Source organism: Cricetulus griseus, unplaced genomic scaffold (assembly GCF_003668045.3).
Source record: "Cricetulus griseus strain 17A/GY unplaced genomic scaffold, alternate assembly CriGri-PICRH-1.0 unplaced_scaffold_8, whole genome shotgun sequence".
Lineage (NCBI taxonomy): Eukaryota > Metazoa > Chordata > Mammalia > Rodentia > Cricetidae > Cricetulus > Cricetulus griseus.
In genome coordinates, this window is record NW_023277421.1 from 456,383 (window position 1) to 475,215 (window position 18,833).

Below are 18,833 nucleotides of genomic sequence, written 5' to 3' on the forward strand. Positions count from 1 at the left end.
CCTGGACACATGGGGAAGGGCCTAGGCCTAGCCTAGGATGATGTGGTAGACATTGGGGAGCCCCTTTTGAGGGCCTTACCCTGCCTGGGGAGTGGAGGAGGGATGGCTAGGGGCAGGTGGTATGTTGCGGGGGAGGGGAAGGAGAGGGAGAAGGGATTGACATGTGAAGCAAGCTTGTTCCTAATTTGAACTAATAGACAAATAAAATAAAAAATAAAAAAAGATACACACCTCAACTTCAAAGACAGATGGTAGCTAAGAATTAAAGATTTTGAAAAGTTTTTCCAATCAAACAGACAGACCCAAGAAACAAGTGGGGGTAGCAATCCTAATATCCAACAAATTGGACTTTAAACTAAAATCAATCAAAAGAGATAAAGGAGATCACTTCCTACTCATCACAGGAGGAATCCATTAGGATGAAGTCAGAATTCTGAACATTTATGCCCCAAATACAAAGGCATCCATGCTTGTAAAAGAAACATTACAAAAACTCAAATCACACATAAAACCACACACACTTATAGTGGGAGATTTCAACACCCCACTCTCACCACTGCACAGGAACACCAGACAGAAACTTAACAAAAAACAAAGGAACTAATAGAAGTTAAGGCCCAATTGTGCTTAACAGACATCTATAGAACATTCCATCCAAATACAAAACAATATACCTTCTTCGCAGCGCCACGTGTAACCTTCTCTAAAATCAGCTACATAGTTGGCAACATAGCAAGCTTCAACAGGTAGAAAAAATTAAAATAACCCCCTGTACCTTATCAGACCACCATGCTTTAAAGTTAGAATTCAGCAACATGATTTGCAGAATCAGCTACATAGGTGGCAACATAGCAAGCTTCAACAGGTACAAAAAAATTAAAATAACCCCCTGTACCTTATCAGACCACCATGCTTTAAAGTTAGAATTCAGCAACATGAATTGCAGAAAACCTACAAACTCATGGAAATTAAGTTAACACCCAATTTCACAATTCCTGGTTCAAGAAAAAAATTAAAGATTTCCTAGAATTCAATGAGAATGCAGACACAACATATCCAAACTTATGTGACACTTTGAAAGCAGTGCTAAGAGGAAAGTTCATAGCACAAAGTGCCCACATGAAGAAACAGGAGAGTAATCACACTACAGAATTAACAGCACAACTGAAAGCTCTAGAACATGAAGAAGCCAATACACCTCGAAGTAGCAGATGCCAGGAAATAATCAAATTGAGAGCTGAAATCAATAAAGTGAAAACTAGGAGAACAATACAAGGAATCAATGAAACAAAGAGTTTGTTCTTTGAGAAGATCAACAAGATAGACAAACCTTTATCCAAACTTACCAAACAGCAGAGATAAACATGCAAATTAATAAAATCAGGAATGAAAAGGGGGACATAACAACAGACACACAGGAAATCCAGAGAATCATCAGCTCATACTTCAAAAACTTGTATTCTTCAAGGTTTGAAAATCTAAAGGAAATGGACAATTTTCAGGACAGATTTCACTTAACAAAATTAAATCAAGAACAGTTAAGCAACTTAAATAGACCTATAACCCCTAATGAAATAGAAGCAGTTATCAAAATTCTCCCAACCAAAAAAGAGCCCAGGACCACACCTATGCTAGGGGTAAGTTCTGATCTACTACAGGAAGCCCCATGGATTTCTGAGGTTTCCTCACTGACACTCACATTTATGGGGTCTGGATCAGTCCCATGCGGGTATCCCAGTCTAGGGACCAAGAGGGAGGTATGATGAGCAAAGAAGTCCAGATCAGGCTGATGAAACCCACAGAAACAGCTGACCTGAACAAAGGGGGGCTCATGGACCCCGGACTGATAGCTGGGAAACCAGCATAAGACTGATCCAGACACCCTGGATGTGGGTGTCAATGAGGAGGCCTAGGCAATATATGGGGCCGCTGATAGTGAATCAGTATTTATCCGTAGCAAAATGGACTTTGGGAGCCTATTCCACATAGAGGGATACACTCTTAGCCTAGACATAATGGGGAGGGACAAGGCTCTGACCCAAATGATAGGACATTAGAGATCCCCAATGGAAGGCCTCACCCTCTCTAGGGAGCAGAAAGGGGATGGGATAATTGGTTAGTGGGGGCAGGGAAGGCAGAGAGAACTGAGATTGACATGTAAAACAAACTTGTTTCTAATTTAAATAAAATAATAATAATAAAGAATGAGTGCATACTAAAATAGAACTCCATCTCAGCTGAGTGAGGCACAATGCACCTGAAACCTCAGAACATAGCAATCTGAGGCATGAAGTAATGAGTTCAAGACAAGGCTAGTCTATAGAGTGACTTTAAGTCAGCCCTGGCTACACAGTGACACATTTTCAAAGGTATAAAGAACAAACAAAAGAAGGGAGAGACAGAGGAATGGAGGGAGCAAAAGATGGGTGAGAGGGGGAGGAATTCTGTGATGTAATACATTATTTTGTATTCTAATTTTTAAAACATGAGGGAAATAATTATTTTCTTCATGAACCAAAGAAAGCAACATTAATGTTAGGATCTGCCTTACTTGTTGCAATAGATCCTACCTTTTCTTTTATTGGTAATGGGCATGTGCATTAGGATACCCTCCCAAGCCCAGTTAAAGGATGATGTATGCAAAAACCATTGGTTTCTTCAGCACAGGCTTCCTCAACTCTAAGGATAGGGATGACATGAACTCAACATTATGGTTCTTAGCTTGGTGTTTTGTGGGACTCCTAAAAGTGGAAGGGGGTGTCTCTGACTCTTTCACTTGCTTTTTGGACCCATTTCCTACTACAGAAATGCCTAGCCCACCCTTGATGAGTGTTTGTAACTAGTCTTATTGTAGCTTGGCATGCCATGTTCAGTAGATATTCCCGAGTGGTATGTTCTTTTCTGAAGGAAAATGCAGGAGCAGTGGATCTGGGGGACAGGGAAGCGGGGAGGAGTGGGAGGAATGGATGGAGAGGAAACTGGTCAGGATGTAGGATATGAGAGAATAAATTTTAAAAAGCAGCTCCTATGTGGCTAACTTTCCCCTTCTGTCCCCTCTCTCTCCATGCTCGGTTACCTTTCTTCAGTTCTCAAGTCATAATCCAGAGGTCTTTCCTATTGACCTGTGGAAACAGTCTCAATGATATGCACCAGACCCTTCCTGGATAATATGTGTTCAACAGCATTTCCATGTCATTACTTGAAGCCATGTCAATTGTAGTCCACATGATCCACTTGTGTTTAAATTTCTCTGGATCTTTCCTGAGCAGCTCTTTAAGTGTCAGGAACTCTGCATCACTATGCTTTTGCAGGCAAAGAGTCAAGCTATATTACACCTCTTTCCTCCATCTGGAATGATGAGCTGGGACTTCAGATTTGATAAATCTTAAAAACCAAGAAATAAGTGACACCTGGGCAAGAATGACATGAGAAGTCTCAACTTAAAAAGGCTCAAAATTATTGATGCCATGCATCCCTTCGTTCAGATATGGGCGGCTCATCCTTCACAATGTCCCTATAATGCATGTGAAGCTGTTTTAAAATTAACCTCATGCTAAGGCCACAGTCAGAGAGAATGATAACTCTTCAAAGAAATCTAAAAAGCAGTGAAGTTATTAATAGAGACAAAGAAGGAGTGTTGGTACTATCTTTGTGCCTGCCACCATACTCCAAAGGACATGTCTTAGAAATGATTGTAAACCAGAGTCCTTGTAAGAAACTTTTTATAAAAATTAACACACTGAAACTGGATATTTTTAAACAATGTCTGGTCTAGCTTGATAGGTCAAAATCCCCCCGCCACACACACACACACACACACACACACACACACACACATTGATTCTCTGTGTTACAGTTCTGGCTGTCCTGGAACTGACTTTGTAGACCAGGCTTGCCTTGAACTCACAGAGATCCATGTGACTCTGCATCCAGAGTTCTAGGATTAAAGGCAAGCTCCACCACACCCAGCTCCAAAAAGTTTTTAATTAAAAAGTATTGTGTATTTTAACCTGCATTTATGCCTATGTAACATGTGCATGCAAGCAGTACCCTTGGAGGCCAGATGAAGGCATCAGATTTTTTTTATTTGAATTAGAAACAAGATTGTTTTACATGTCAATCCCAATTCCCTCTCCCTCCTTTCCTCCCCTACCACTCTCCAAACTAAAACCCTAACAATCACATATACTTTCTGCTCCCCAGGGAGGATGAGGCCTTCCATAGGGGGTCATCAGAGTCTATCATATCCTTTGTGATAGGGCCTAGGCCCAGCCCTGTGTTTCTTGGCTCAGGGAGTATTCCTCTATTTGGAATGGGCTCCCAACGTCCACACCTATGCTAGGGATAAGTACTGAACTACTACAGGAGGTCCCGTAGATTTCTGTGAAAAATGTGTAGAGGAGCAGTTAGAGCAATTTACAGATTCACTACAGGAGGTCCCGTAGATTTCTGAGGTCTCCTCACTGAAACCCATGTTCTTGGGGTCTTGATCCAGTCCCATGCTGGTATCCCAGCTATCAGTCTGGGAAGCAAGAGTTGCCCGATGATCAGGTCAGCTGTTTCTGTGGGTTTCACCAGCCTGGTCTGGACCATTTTGCTCTTCACTCATCTGCATTTGGATTCCAGTTCAGTTCAGTGATTACTTGTGGGTGTCTGCTTCTACTTCCACCAGCTGCTGGATACAGGCTATAGGATGGCATAGAAGTCAGTCATCAAACTCATTATCAAGGGAGGGCATTTAAGGTAGCCTCTGCTCTGTTGCTTAGATTGTTAGCTGGTGTCATTATGTAGATCCCCAGACATTTCCCTAGTGCTTGATTTCTCTGTGAACCTAAAATGTCTCCCTCTATTATGGTATCTCCTTTCTTGTTTTCTTCTGTTCTTACCCCTACTCAAACTTTCTGTTCTCTCCTGTACTCCTCACCCCTCCTCTTCTCCCCTTCTCATTCTCCTAGCTCCCTTCCCCCTCATCCCTTTCTTCCAATTTTCTCAGTAGATCTTGTCCATTTTCCCTTCTCCAGGGGACCATGTATGTCTCTGTTAGGGTCCTCTTTGTTTACTAGCTTCTCTGGCAGTGTGGATTGTAGGCTGGTAATCCTTTACTCTATGTCTAAAATCCACATATGAGTAAGTACATACCATGCTTGTCTTTTTGTGTTTGGGTTTCCTCATTCAGAATGGTTTCTTCATCCATCAGATTTTGTAGCACTGGAGTTCCAGTTGGTTGTGAGCCCTCAGAGGGTGCTGGAAATTGATCCTCTGAAGATCACCTAGTCCTCTCAATTGTGGAACCATCTATCCAGCCCCTTAAAGATTGTCTTAAAGTAAAAGACACAAAAATTCTTTCCATGCAGGAAAATGTTCATGGAACACTGAAAGATTGGTCCATTAGGAATTGCATATAAAAATTGTTGACTCTCCAAGGAGGGCCTTACTGAATCTGATGAATGGTTGGAAGGTGGGAATGAGGGAGGCTGGGTGTGGGAGAAGTGGAGGAAGGGAGAACTGGGGTTCGTACATAAAAATGAAAAATAAATTTTTAGATAAAACTTCTATAAATGAAAATTAAATTTTAGCCAATTCTTTCTTAATGCGAATGCTTTCTTCATGTCCAGATTTTCAACACTTAAAGTAGCTTTTACAGACAAGAAAAATGGCACTCAATTACCAATTGCCAAATCTCACATTACAAATTGAACATTTCATATTATGGCTTGTAGGGGAAGCTGTAGCCATGCCTACTTAGGGCTGGCTACAGATGTGTCTGACCATGCCTGCCAGGGTGTGGTCAGGGTGAGGTAGAGTGAGAGGCAGTCAAGTGGCTGGGCACTTTCGGTTTCCTTTTCAGCTTGCTGTACAGACTGCTGCTGCACCAGCTGGCTAGGTCGCTCTGTAAGGCTTTTCCCTATTAAATACCCTTGTATTTCTCCCTGACTCAGTATTGGTAATTTCTCACTTTAATGGCTTGCATCCAAACAGGCTGGGAAAATTCCTCATGAAAATGCTTAACATAAATTGACAATGGAGAGAAAAAATGTCTTTAAGTACTTTATAATAAAAAGTGATTGCCTAGTTATTATTTATGATTTAATAAAGCCACTAAGGGTCAAAGAGCAAAGACTGCAACAGCCATAGAGCCAGGAAGTGCTGATACACACTTTTAATCCCTGGACTTGGTAGACAGAGGCAGAGATAGACAGAGTTCAAGGCCACACTGAGCTACATGAAACTAGTCAAATCTAAAAGAGAAAACAGCTCACACAAAGGTGATCTCAGCACTTGGAATACCTTGTCTTTAATGTCAGTACTAGGGAGGTGGAGTCAGGAGTGATATGGCAGTGGGGAGAGGGGAATATAAGGCAGGATGAGACAGAGGATTGCAGTCAGAGGCTTGGAAAGCAGTGCAGTCTGCATTGTACTCTGAGGACTCGTGGAGACAGGATCAACAATTTCAGTCTTGGTAGACGTTAGAGATAGTGGCTGGCTTTTTTGCTTTTCTGAACTTCAGCTTGAACCCAAATATATGTTTTTATTATTCATATTACTCGTCTCAAATACCATGTAGTATCTTCCATTCAAGTACCAGGGGGAAGACTACTAAGATAGGAAGTTTATAGAGTTCCCTGGTTGAACTCAAGCATTTTAGAGCAGGAGAGACAAGGAGGTATCCAAGGAGGGAGGGGAAGACAGAGGGAGAAGACAGAGTGAGGGGAAGAAAGAGGGAGAGGAATATAGAGGGAAGGGAAGACAGAGAGTGGGGGTGACTAGGGAGGGGAAGACAGAAGGATTGGAAGATGAAGGAGAAGACATAGGGTTTGGAAAGACAGAGAAGAGGGAGAAGGAAGAAGAGGAGGAAAGAAAAAATAAAAATCTTAGTATTAACTCTACCATCTACAACTGCACTAGCAGATATATTCAGACATAACACAAAAAAACTTCAAAAGGTTAGCATGCAACTAAGAACTGATCAGAAAAGCTTTTTTTAAACACATAAATGTGAGGTTTCATGTATATGAAATGTGAGGTTATATATATATATATATATAATGAATTTGGTTAATTTAATTTAAAATAAATTCAGTATAAGTATAGCCAGACCAAGACAGACACTGAAATCATGTTCCCCTCATACTCTGTCCTAAGAAACTGCCATATTAGATTGAAGGATTCAGACCATCATCATTTCTGACTCCATAACAAATTAATTTAATTTTAATCTTCTAAAACTGAAATTCTATCAGTTGAATAAGAAACACACATTCCCTGCCAGTCATTAATATACTTTCTCTCCTGAGTACTTTCTTTCCATTCTAATGTTTTTGTTTTATTTGTTTATTGATTGATTGCTTTTGACACAGGGTCTCACTGTGTAGGCCTGTCTGGCCTAAAACATGCTATGTAGTCCAGGCTGACCTCAAACTGAGATTTCATTCTTGTATTGTAATCTCTGCTGTGATTAAGGTGTTTGACACCACGTGTAGTCATTTCATCCTTGAAATCCGGTATGAATTTTTGTATGTAATAATGAGTTAGATGGGAAAGTTTTCATAATGTACTTTAACCTTTCCAATCCCACTACCATCTTTTTCTCTCTCCTTCTCTCTACTGTTAGTACCTTACATTCCCTGAGACAATTTCCTTCTTCTTTTATATCATATATACATAATATCATAGATATATTATATATTTTCTATATAAATATAATGTGTATATGTGTATGTAGAGAATTTATATATCTATAAAAACTCCCATGGTTCACAATTTAGAGAAAACATCCCACATTGTCTTTGTCTGACTCAATATGTTTTGTATCAGTCCCCAGTTGCATCTACTTTCCTGCAAATCACACAGTTGCATTCACCCTTGTTAAGGAAAAGTAACTGTACACAGAATATGGATATAGATGGTTTATTCATTCAGGGGAAATCACTTACACTAGGAACAGATGACCCAGATTGGCGCTCCAGTCTCAGCAGCTCTCCAAGATTTGACCAGAACCCAGGGAGAGGACCAAGTGCCCCTCTCCCCCATCTTTATCCCACACAACCTTTATGTACCTGTGGCCAAGTCCAAACAGGTGTGGTCAGCAACACAGGTGCATAGAGGTCTCTCCCTACATACTCTTGTTGCTGAATAAAATTGACCGTGTGGGATAGGATTTTCTATTTTTAATTGATGCATTAAATCATAATCGTCAATAAGCAAATTTCAAAAGTTTGAATACATATGTTCTCTATGCTAGATAATGATCACATCACAGAAACACACCCATCGCTTCAAACAGAGATCTTTATAGTGTAAACATCAAAAAATCCTTCCAATATTTCTGAAACTTATGTTCATTATTGCTGTCTATCATCATCCAGCTACAGAGTAGAACACGAGACACTTTTGGTAGTTTACATTTCTTATTCTAACTTTTCTTTAAAAAACACTCCATAGTAACACAATTTACGTATGAAGAAATAATGAAATAGAATGATGTGATATAGTTTTCTAATGATGTATTATTTTAATTTATTTTTATTTGGTGCGCATGGTTTTTTATTTTGCATGCACATACATGTGTGGGAGAATGTCAGATCCACCTGAGCTGGAGTTACATTCAATTGTAGAATGGCATGTGTGTGCTGGGAAATGAAACCAGGTCCTTTGGAAGAACAGCCAGTGTTCTTCTCAATTGAGCAACCTACCCAGCAACCAATTTCATATAGTTTTTTTCTCCATTTTTAATTTAACTTAGAAACAAATTGTTTTGCATGTCAATCCAAGTTCTCTTTTCTCCCCTCCTCTCCTGCCCCCCACTAACACCCAGCTATCCCATAAAATTTCTTCTCCCTAGGGAAAGTGAGGCCTTCCATGGGGTTTTGGGGTGTCTGTCATATCATTTGGGGTAGGGGCCAGACCCTCCCCCTGTGTCTAGGCTGATGGGGTATCCCGCTACGTGAAATGGGCTCCCAAAGTTCACTCCTATGCTAGGAATAAGTACTGATCTACTACAAGAGGCCCCATAGATTTCCCAGGCCGCCTCATTGACACCCACATTTATGGGATCTGGATCAGTTCCATGCTGGATTACCATTGATCAGTCTGGGGACCAAGAGCTCCGCCTTGTTCAGGTCAGCTGTTTCTGTGGGTTTCACCAGCCTGGTGTGGACCCCTTTGCTCATCAGTCCTCCTTCTCTGCAACCTCTAAGGAAATAGAAGCAGTCATCAAAAGTCTCCCAACCAAAAAAAAAGCCCACAGCCAGATGGCTTCACTGAAGAATTCTACCAGAAATTCAAAGAAGAGCTAATACCAATACTGCTCAAATTGTTTCACACAATAGAAGCAGAAGGTTCATTGCCAAACTCTTTTTACGAGGCTACAATTACTTTCGTGCCCAAGCCACAAAAAGACACAACTAAGAAAGAGAACTACAGACCAATATACCTCATGAACATTGATGCAAAAATACTCAATAAAATACTGGCAAACCAAATCCAAGAACACATCAGAGAAATCATCCAGCATGATCAAGTAGGCTGATCATCCCTGGGATGCAGGGTTGGTTCAATATTCAAAAATCTATCAATGTAATCTACCAAAATCTATCAATAAACCAACTGAAGAAGAAAAACCACATGATCATCTCACTACATGCTGAAAAATCCTTTGACAAAATCCAACATCCCTTCATGATAAAGATCCTAGAGAGATCAGGAATAACAGGAACATACTTGAATATAATAGAAACAATATACAGTAACCCAACAGTCAACATCAAAATGAATGGAGAGAAACTCAAAGCGATTCCTCTAAAATCAAGAACAAGACAAGGCTGTTCACTCTCTCCATATCTCTTCAATATTGTCCTTTAAGTTCTAGCTAGAGCAATAAGACAACAAAATGAAACCAAGGGATACAAATGGAAAGGAAGAAGTCAAGCTTTCACTATTTGCAGATGATATGATAGCCTACATAAGTGACCCAAAAAACTCTACCAGGCAACTCCTACAGCTGATAAACACCTTTAGCAAAGTGGCAGGAAACAAGATTAACTCAAAAAAAAATCAGTACCCTTACTATATATGGATAATAAATGTGCTGAGAAAGAAATCAGAGAAACAAACATTTACCCTTGCCACAAACAACAAAAATACCTTGGGATAACACTAGCCAAAAAAGGGAAAGACCTGTATCATAAGAATTTTGAGTCTTTAAAGAGAGAAATTAAGGAAGATACCAGAAAAATGGAAGGATCTCCCATGTTCTTGGATAGGTAGGATCAACATAGTAAAAATGGCAATCTTACCAAAAGCAATCTACAGATTCAATGCAAACCCATCAAAATCCCAGAACAATTCTTCACAGACCTTGAAAAAATTCTCAACTTTATGTGATGCAAATTTTAAGTGTGTCTCTAAGAAAGTTTCCAGAAGTGCAAACTTGCTAAATGTGGGTGACACCATGCCATCATCTCAGATGGGCACACATAAAGTAAACAATGAAATAAATCTATTTTAAGTAAATAATGCATACATGTGATTTCTGTTGCTGTGTCTATTACCACCAGAAAACTTTATAAAATGTAGAAGTGTATTTAGCTCTTGATGCTACAGGCTGGGAAGTCCAAGAGTGGAATCTGGTCCCTGGTGAGTGAAAGGCCAGAACTGCTTCCTGCTTAGTACAAAGAATGGCTAAAGGAACCTGGCCCCTTGTCCTGTGTACCTGACAAACAGCTCATGCCAAAACACCCAGTTCTCAGGGAAAGGAATACACCCACATGGTACAATCAATGCCCAAATGTTAGCTCATTGTCCTTGTAAGAACAGATAACTGCAACTGCCTGGCTGCAAGCACACCTGGAGATAAGCTAATAGAAATTCCTCAATCCCCTTCCAAGATAAATGAATAACCAACTTGCAACCCCAAGCCCTGTTTAATCATGGCCAACTGTATGAGTTTTTTCTTTTCCTCTTGCCTTTATAAGGTTAGTGCAATAGAGATTTGGGGCCTTCTCCACAGCTGTTGCGTCAGCTTGCTGGATGAGTTCCCTGCTGGGGCTTGTATCCCATTAATGGAAACCTTGTGCATTTGTATTGCTGAGCCAGCTCCTTGGAGGTCTTTTTGGGGTCTTGCAGACTGGGCCTAACAGTGAACAACTTGTATCTCATCCCTTCTGAGAACACCATACTGAGAGACAGATCAAGTGTGGTAGCTTCAGTCCTTTCCTCTTCTCACAAAGACATTAAAGCCATCGTGGGGCTCCCATCTTTATGACTTTTTCTGATTCCTACTTACCTCTGACCTCCAAAACACACTGCCATCTGAGGCTGAGAATTACAATCTAACACATGAACTAGTAGGGGAGACATCCATATCACAGAGGCTTCTGTCTCTGTTGAGATTCTGTCAGGAAAGAACCCAGTCAGATATGGTGGTAATAGCAGTGTTCCCCAAGCAGTGACAAGATGCTGATAGAGCATAGAAAAAATGAGGCCAGATAGCCCATTTATTGAACCAGAAATTACCTGGTGGTGGGCTGAGATTGCCTCATGAAGATCCCATAAACAAGCCAGGTGGTGGTGGCTCATACCTTTAATCCAAGAACTTGGGAGGCAGAGGCAGGTAGATGTCAGTGAGTTTGAGGCTAGCCTGATTTACACATCAAGTTCCAGGACAGTCAGGTCTGTCACACAGAGAAGCCCTGTCTTGAAATACAAACAAACAAGCAAATATCATAAAGATACAAAGGACAGGTGGTTCCTATAAGCAATGCTGAAGACAGGGAGGAGGGAAGAGATCTGACAGACCGACAAAGGAAGACAGTTTTGCAGACAGACATCCAAGATATGAGTTAGGATCTTTGGATGAGGGACAAGCAGAGTTTGTGTGACCCCATAAAATCTCTCTCTCTCTCTCTCTCTCTCTCTCTCTCTCTCTCTCTCTCTCTCTCTTCCCTCTCCCCTTTTCCTCCTAGGGTTCCCCATTGACCTAACTAAACTGGCACAGGCACAGAGCAGAGGCAGAGGAAGATGTATTCAGGTCTAATATCAGAGTCCTATTTGACATAATCCTGAACAGGACACAGTTATTCCTTCATTGTAGAATAGATGAGTAAACTGTAGAGAATCACTGCTGCAAAAAGAAATGCACTGTTTAGTATACATGCCTCAATGTAGGGGAGGCGTCAAAACTGTGCTAAAACTGCTAAAGGAAGAAATTAAATGGGAAGACTCCATACATTGTGATAATATTTAGGCAACTTAAAACCTAGAGTAACAGTGTGTAGATCCATGATTGATGTCAAGGCTCAGGGAGAGACTAAGAGCAAACGCTATGCAGATACTTTGAACTTAAAGAAGCATCTGTATCATCACTCTCCTCTTGTTATTTATCTGCATGTAGTTACCAAACTCTAAACTGCAGATGTCAACTGTAGTTTACATTTTGTTTTATTCGAACATTACATTGATTATACAGCTATTATCAGTTTAGTTAGTCACAGGATTTTCTGGGTAATTAAATAAGTTTCCAGTTATTTATCTTTCAGATTCAGCTAATGTCATCTTGGGTGTTGGTCACATGGAGCAAGAAGCTTCATCTTCAGCAGCATTTGAGGGGTTGGTGTATGTGGAGATGGCCAGCTTATAGATCTGGAACTGTGGACCCCCTCAATACAACCCAGAAGCTGAGAAATGCCCTGAGTTAAAAAAATCCTACATTTCCATAGCAAAAAAGAAAAAACTCGACTTTCTGCAGACCAATCCACAACGAGGTGAGTGAGCCATTGCTCTTACCCAACTCTCATCCAAAGCATCATTCCCCCCAATCTCCCCAGGCACCTGCTTGGGGTAGACACGCCCAGGCAGGGAGGAGCTCCCTGAACCTGGAAACAGCCCACTCTTCCTTCGCGTCCCCCGGAACTGACACCAATGGAGGCCTAACTCCTTCAGAGTGAGGAGACTACCAGGAGAGGCAAGACCATCCAGAAATGTGGACACTGAATACCTGGCCCCCACACACAACTGGATCACAAAAGGAGATAGAGAGACCCCACCTGCACCCACTGGAAGAAGATATGGGAAGAAGACAAAATAAGAACTCACTCAACAACAGAAAGACCAATATGACACCAACAGAATCTAGGGATTCCACTCCAGCAAGATCTGAAAAGCCCAATACAGAGCATGAAGAAGAGATGGACGTCAAAAATTATCTCATACTCATCAGAGGAAAATTCCATCTAGATGAAGTCTCAATCGTGAACATCTCTGCCCCAAATGCTAAGGCACCCACATTTGTAAAAGAAACATTACTAAAGCTCAAACCACACATAAAACCACACACACTTATAGTAGGAGACTTCAACACCCACTGTACACCACTAGACAGGACTGCCAGACAGAAACTTAACAAATAAAGAAAGGAATTGACAGAAGTTATGACCCAACTGGGTTTGACAGATATCTATAGAACATTCCATCCAAACACAAAAGAATATACCTTCTTCTCAGCGCTACATGAAACCTTCTCAAAAATGGACCACATAGTTGGCAGCAAAGCAAACCTCCACAGTTACAAAAGAATTGAAATAACCCCCTGTATCTTATAAGATCACCATGCATTAAAGCTAGAATTCAACAGCAATACGATGTGAAGAAAACATACATATTGGTGGAAAATAAATAACACCCAATTGCACAATTCCTGGATTGAGGAAGAAATAAAAAAAAGAAATTAAAGACTTCCTAGAATTTAATGAGAATGTAGACACAACATACCCAAACTTATGGGACACTCTGAAAGCAGTGCTAAGAAGAAAGTTCATAGCACTAAGTGCCCACATGAAGAAACTGGAGAAAAGGCACATTAGAGAATTGACAGAACAACTGAAAGCTTTAGAGCAAAAAGAAGCAAACTCACCAAGGAGGAGTAGATGCCAGGAAATAATAGACCCCAGGGCCAAAATCAATAAAGTAGAAACTAGGAAAACAGTACAAGGAATAAATGAAACAAAGAGTTGGTTCTTTGAGAAGATTAACAAGATAGACAAACCTCTAGCCAAACTAACCAAAAGGCAGAGAGACAGAGAGCATGCTAATTAACAAAATCAGAAATGAAAAGGGGGATATAACAACAGACACTGAGGAAATACAGAGAATCTTCAGGTCATACTTTGAAAACCTGTACTCCACAAAATTTGAAAATCTAAAGGAAATGGACAGTTTTCTGGATAAAATCACTTACCAAAAATTAAACCAAGATCAGATAAGCAGTTTTAAATCGACCTATAACCCCTAATGAAATAGAAGGATTCATCAAAAGCCTCCCAACCAACAAAAGCCTAGGGCCAGTTGGCTTCACTGCAGAATTCTACCAGAAATTCAAACAAGAGCTAATTCCAGTACTCCTCAAACTATTCCGCACAATAGAAGCAGATGGGATATTGCAAAACTCTTTCTTTGAGGCTACAATCACTTTGATATACAACCCACAGAAAGATATGATTAAGAAAGAGAACTACAGACCGATATCCCTCATGAACATCAATGCTAAAATACTCAAAAAATATTGGTGAACTGAATCCAAGAACATATCAGAAAATTCATCCCTCATGAACAAGTAGGCTTCATCCCAGGGATGCAAGGATGGTTCAACATAAGAAAATCCATCAATGTAATCCACCATATAAACAAACTGAAAAAGAAAAACCACATGATCATCTCACTAGACACTGAAAAAGCCTTTGACAAAATCCAAAATCCCTTCATGTTAAAGATCTTGGAGAGAACAGTAATAACAGGAACATATGTAAACATGATAAATGCAATATACACCAAACCACAGCCAACATCAAGCTAAATGGGAGAAACTCAAAGCTTTTCCTCTAAAATCAGGAACAAGACAAGGCTGTCCACTCTCTCCATATCTCTTCAATATTATACTTGAAATTCTAGCCTGAACAATAAGACAAGAAAAGGGATCAAAGGCATACAAATTAGAAAGGAAGAAGTCAAACTTTCACTATTTGCAGATGACATGATAGTCTACATTAGTGACCTGAAAAACTCTACCAGGGAACTCCTACAGCTGATAAACACCTTCAGCAAGGTAGCAGGATACAAAATTAACTCAAAAAATCAGTAGCCCTACTATATACAGATGATAAATCCAATGAGAAAGAAATCAGCGAAACATCACCTTTTACGATATCCACAAGCAACATAAAATATTGGGGTAACACTAACCAAAAAAGTGAAAGACCTGTACAGTAAGAGCTTTGAGACTTTAAAGAAAGAAATTAAAGAAGATGCTAGAAAATGGAAAGATCTTCCATGCTCTTGGATAGGTAGAATTAACATGGTAAAAATGGCAATCCTGCCAAAAGCAATCTACAGATTCAAAGCAATCCCCCTCAAAATCCCAACACAGTTTTTCACAGACATTGAAAGAACAATACTCAACTTTATATGGAAAAATAAAAAACCCAGGATAGCCAAAACAACTCTTTACAATAATGGATTTTCAGGAGGCATCACCATCCGACTTCAAGCTTTTCTATAGAGCCATATTTCTGAAAAGAGCTTGGTATTGGCACAAAAATAATCAGATAGACAAATGGAATCGAATTGAAAGCCCTATATGAACCTATGAACCTACGAACACCTTATTTTTGACAAAAGTGCTAAATCTATACAATGGAAAAAAGATAACATCTTCAACAAATGGTGCTGGCACAATTGAATTCAGACATGCAGAAGATTGCAGATAGATCCATACTTGTCACCATGCACAAAACTTAAATGCAAATGGATCAAATATCTCACCATAAATCCAGCCACATTGAATCTTCTAGAAGAGAAAGTGGGAATTACCCTTGAATAAATTAGCACAGGAAACTGCTTCCTGAACATTATGCCAGTAGCACAGACATTAATTTCTGGAATTAATAAATGGGACGTCCTTAAACTGAGAAGCTTCTGCAAGGCAAAGACACATTCAGTAAGACAAAACAACCACCCATAGAATGGGAAAAGCCCTTCACCGATCCCAAATCTGAAAGAGGACTGATTTCCAAAATATATAAGGAGCTCAAGAAGATAGCCACCAAACACCAAACAATGAAATTAAAAAGTGGGGTGCAGAACTAAGTAGAGAATTTTCAACAGAAGAATCTGAAATGGCTGAAAGACACTTAAGAAAGTGCTCAAAATCCTTTTCCATGAGAGAAATGCAACTCAAAACAACTCTGAGATACCACCTCACACCTGTCAGAATGGCTAAAATCAAGAATACCAATGACAATCTATGCTGGAGAGGATGTGGAGAAAAAGGAACACTCCTCCATTGCTGTTGGAAGTGCAAACTTGTAAGACCACTCTGGAAATCAGTATGGCAGTTGCTCAGAAAAATGGGAATCAGTCTAACTCAAGATCCAGCCATTCCTCTCTTGGGTATATACCCAAATATTGCATGTTCATACAACAAGGACATATGTTCAACCATGTTCATAGCAGCATTGTTTGCAATATCCAGAACCTGGAAACAACCTAGATGCCCCGCAACTGAAGAATGGATTGAGAAAATGCGGTACATTTAAACAATGGAGTACTACTCAGCAGAAAAAAGCAATGGAATCTTGAAATTCACAATCAAATGGATGGAACTAGAGGAAACCATCCTGAGTGAGGTAACCCAGTCACAAAAATACAAACATGGTATGTACTCACTCATATATGAATTTTAGATATAGTGCAAAGGATTACCAGCCTATAATCCTCTTCTTCAAAGAATCTAGGAAATTTGAAGGATTCTAAGGGATAAATGAAAGGACCCAGGAATGGGAAGTGGCATGAACTCCTGAGCTAATTGGGATCATGAGGGTAGGGGAGAGGGAGCTGCCACAATAAGAGCAGGAGATGAGATGTAGATGAGAGGAAATGAAAGAGCAGAAATATTCCGTTGGGGGAAGAATAGAAGAGAGAAAGCAGGATGAGAGATACCATATTAGAGGGAACCAGTATAGGTCCGAAAAGATATCTGGAATTAGGGAGATCTCCAGAGACCTACAAGGATGACACGATCTGACAATCCAGGAAATGGTGGAGAGGATAACCTAAAAGCCTTTCCCCTAAAATGAGATTGATGACTACTCTTTATGCCAGCCTAGAGCCCTCATCCAGTGGCTGATGGAAGCAGAGACAGACATCCACAGATATACACTGAGCTGAAATTAAATTGGGAATTTAGTTGAAGAGAGGGAGGAATGAAGAACGAAGGGATCTCTACCAGGTTGGAGAAATACACAGAAACAGTTGGCCTGAACATGGAAGAGCACATCTACCCCAGATGCTGTCTGAGAGGCCAGTACAAGACTGATCCAGACCCCTGAACATGGATGTCAATAAGGAGGCCTGTGTACTCCAGGGAGCCTCTAGTAGTGGGTTAGTATTTTTTTTTCCTGGTGTAAGAAGGGACTTTGAGAGCCCATCCCCGGTAAAGGGTTACACTCTGGCCTTGGATACATGGGGAAAGGCCCAGGCCCAGCACAGGAAGATTTGGTGGACTTTGCAGAGCCCCCATTGAGGGCCCTATTCTCCCTGGGGTGTGGTGGGTGGATGGGATGGGGAGTAAGTTGTGGGTGGGGGAGGAGGGATGGGAGTGAGGGGAGGGAGAGGGAAAAGGGACTTATAGTGAGACAAGCTTGTTCCCTAACTTGAACTAATAATAAAAAGGAAATCATACTCATATTTTCCACTTTAAGGAGGTTTGCTAATATGAGTATTGTCTGCACAATAATACCTGAAATTCAACATTGTAGCAAGGGATTCATGGTGAGACCCTGGAACAAAAATAGGTTTGGAACTATTCCAAAAAAGGTGAAATAAAAAGGGCTGAGAAATCTTTGTCTTTTTTACTGTTCAACATCCTTAGTCAACAGGGAACTGCAAATCAAAACTACACTGTGATATCTTTCTTACTCTAGCCACAATGGCAAAGATCAAAAGACAATTGGCAGCTAGCAGATTTGGGGCACAGAGAGCTCCTCCCTGCCTGGGCATGTCTAACCCAAGCCCGCAGACACAGGCAGGGGTGGGGGTGTGGTCGGGGTGTATGATGTTTTGGGCTGGAGTCGGGAGCGGGCAGAGACTCACTCACCTAGTTCCTGGGCCGGTCGGCGGCAGAATCATAAGTCAAGCTTGATAGCATTTCTTAGGTAGTGACTCATGTGGGAGGGTCCATTGTGGGTGGGCCACCTCTGGACTAGTGGGCCTGGCTTTATTAGGAAGGAGGCTGTGCAAGCCAAGACAGTATGCAGCTCCTGTCTCCAGGTTCCCTCCTGCTTGAGTTCCTGATTTGGCTTCCCTCAATGGACTCTGACTGGGGAATATGGAAGGCCAAACAAACCCTTTCCTTCCTAAGATGCTTTGGGTCTTGATGTTTCTCACAGCAAAAGCAACCCCAACTAAGACAAAGCCCTAGTGCCAAATGGCTGGTTGTAATCACTTTTTTTTCCATTTCTTTACTACAGTCCATAATGATATTCAACTGGGATCTCTGAAACGTCAATCTTCTTTTTGTTTTCATCTTTCTCATTTTTGGGGTTGTTTTTGATCTCTCATTTAAAACACAAAACCTACACCAAATAATGGTGCACACCAAAAAGGAAAAAACATTTCTGCAAACAGAATTCAAGAACGTATCAGAAAGACCATTCATGATTGTATAAACTGGTTTGTGCAATGCATAACATAAAATATTTCATGGACAGAAATCACCTGATTACCTTAAAAGTGCAAAAAAGGCTTTAAACAAAATACCCTTCAGTAGCCAGGCGTTGGTGGTG

At 40.6% G+C, this 18,833-nt stretch overlaps 1 pseudogene; it reads right to left on the reverse strand.

The window, feature by feature from the left end:
- The window catches only part of LOC118237722, an 83,489-nt pseudogene that overhangs the window by 17,818 nt on the left and 46,838 nt on the right, over positions 1-18,833 (reverse strand).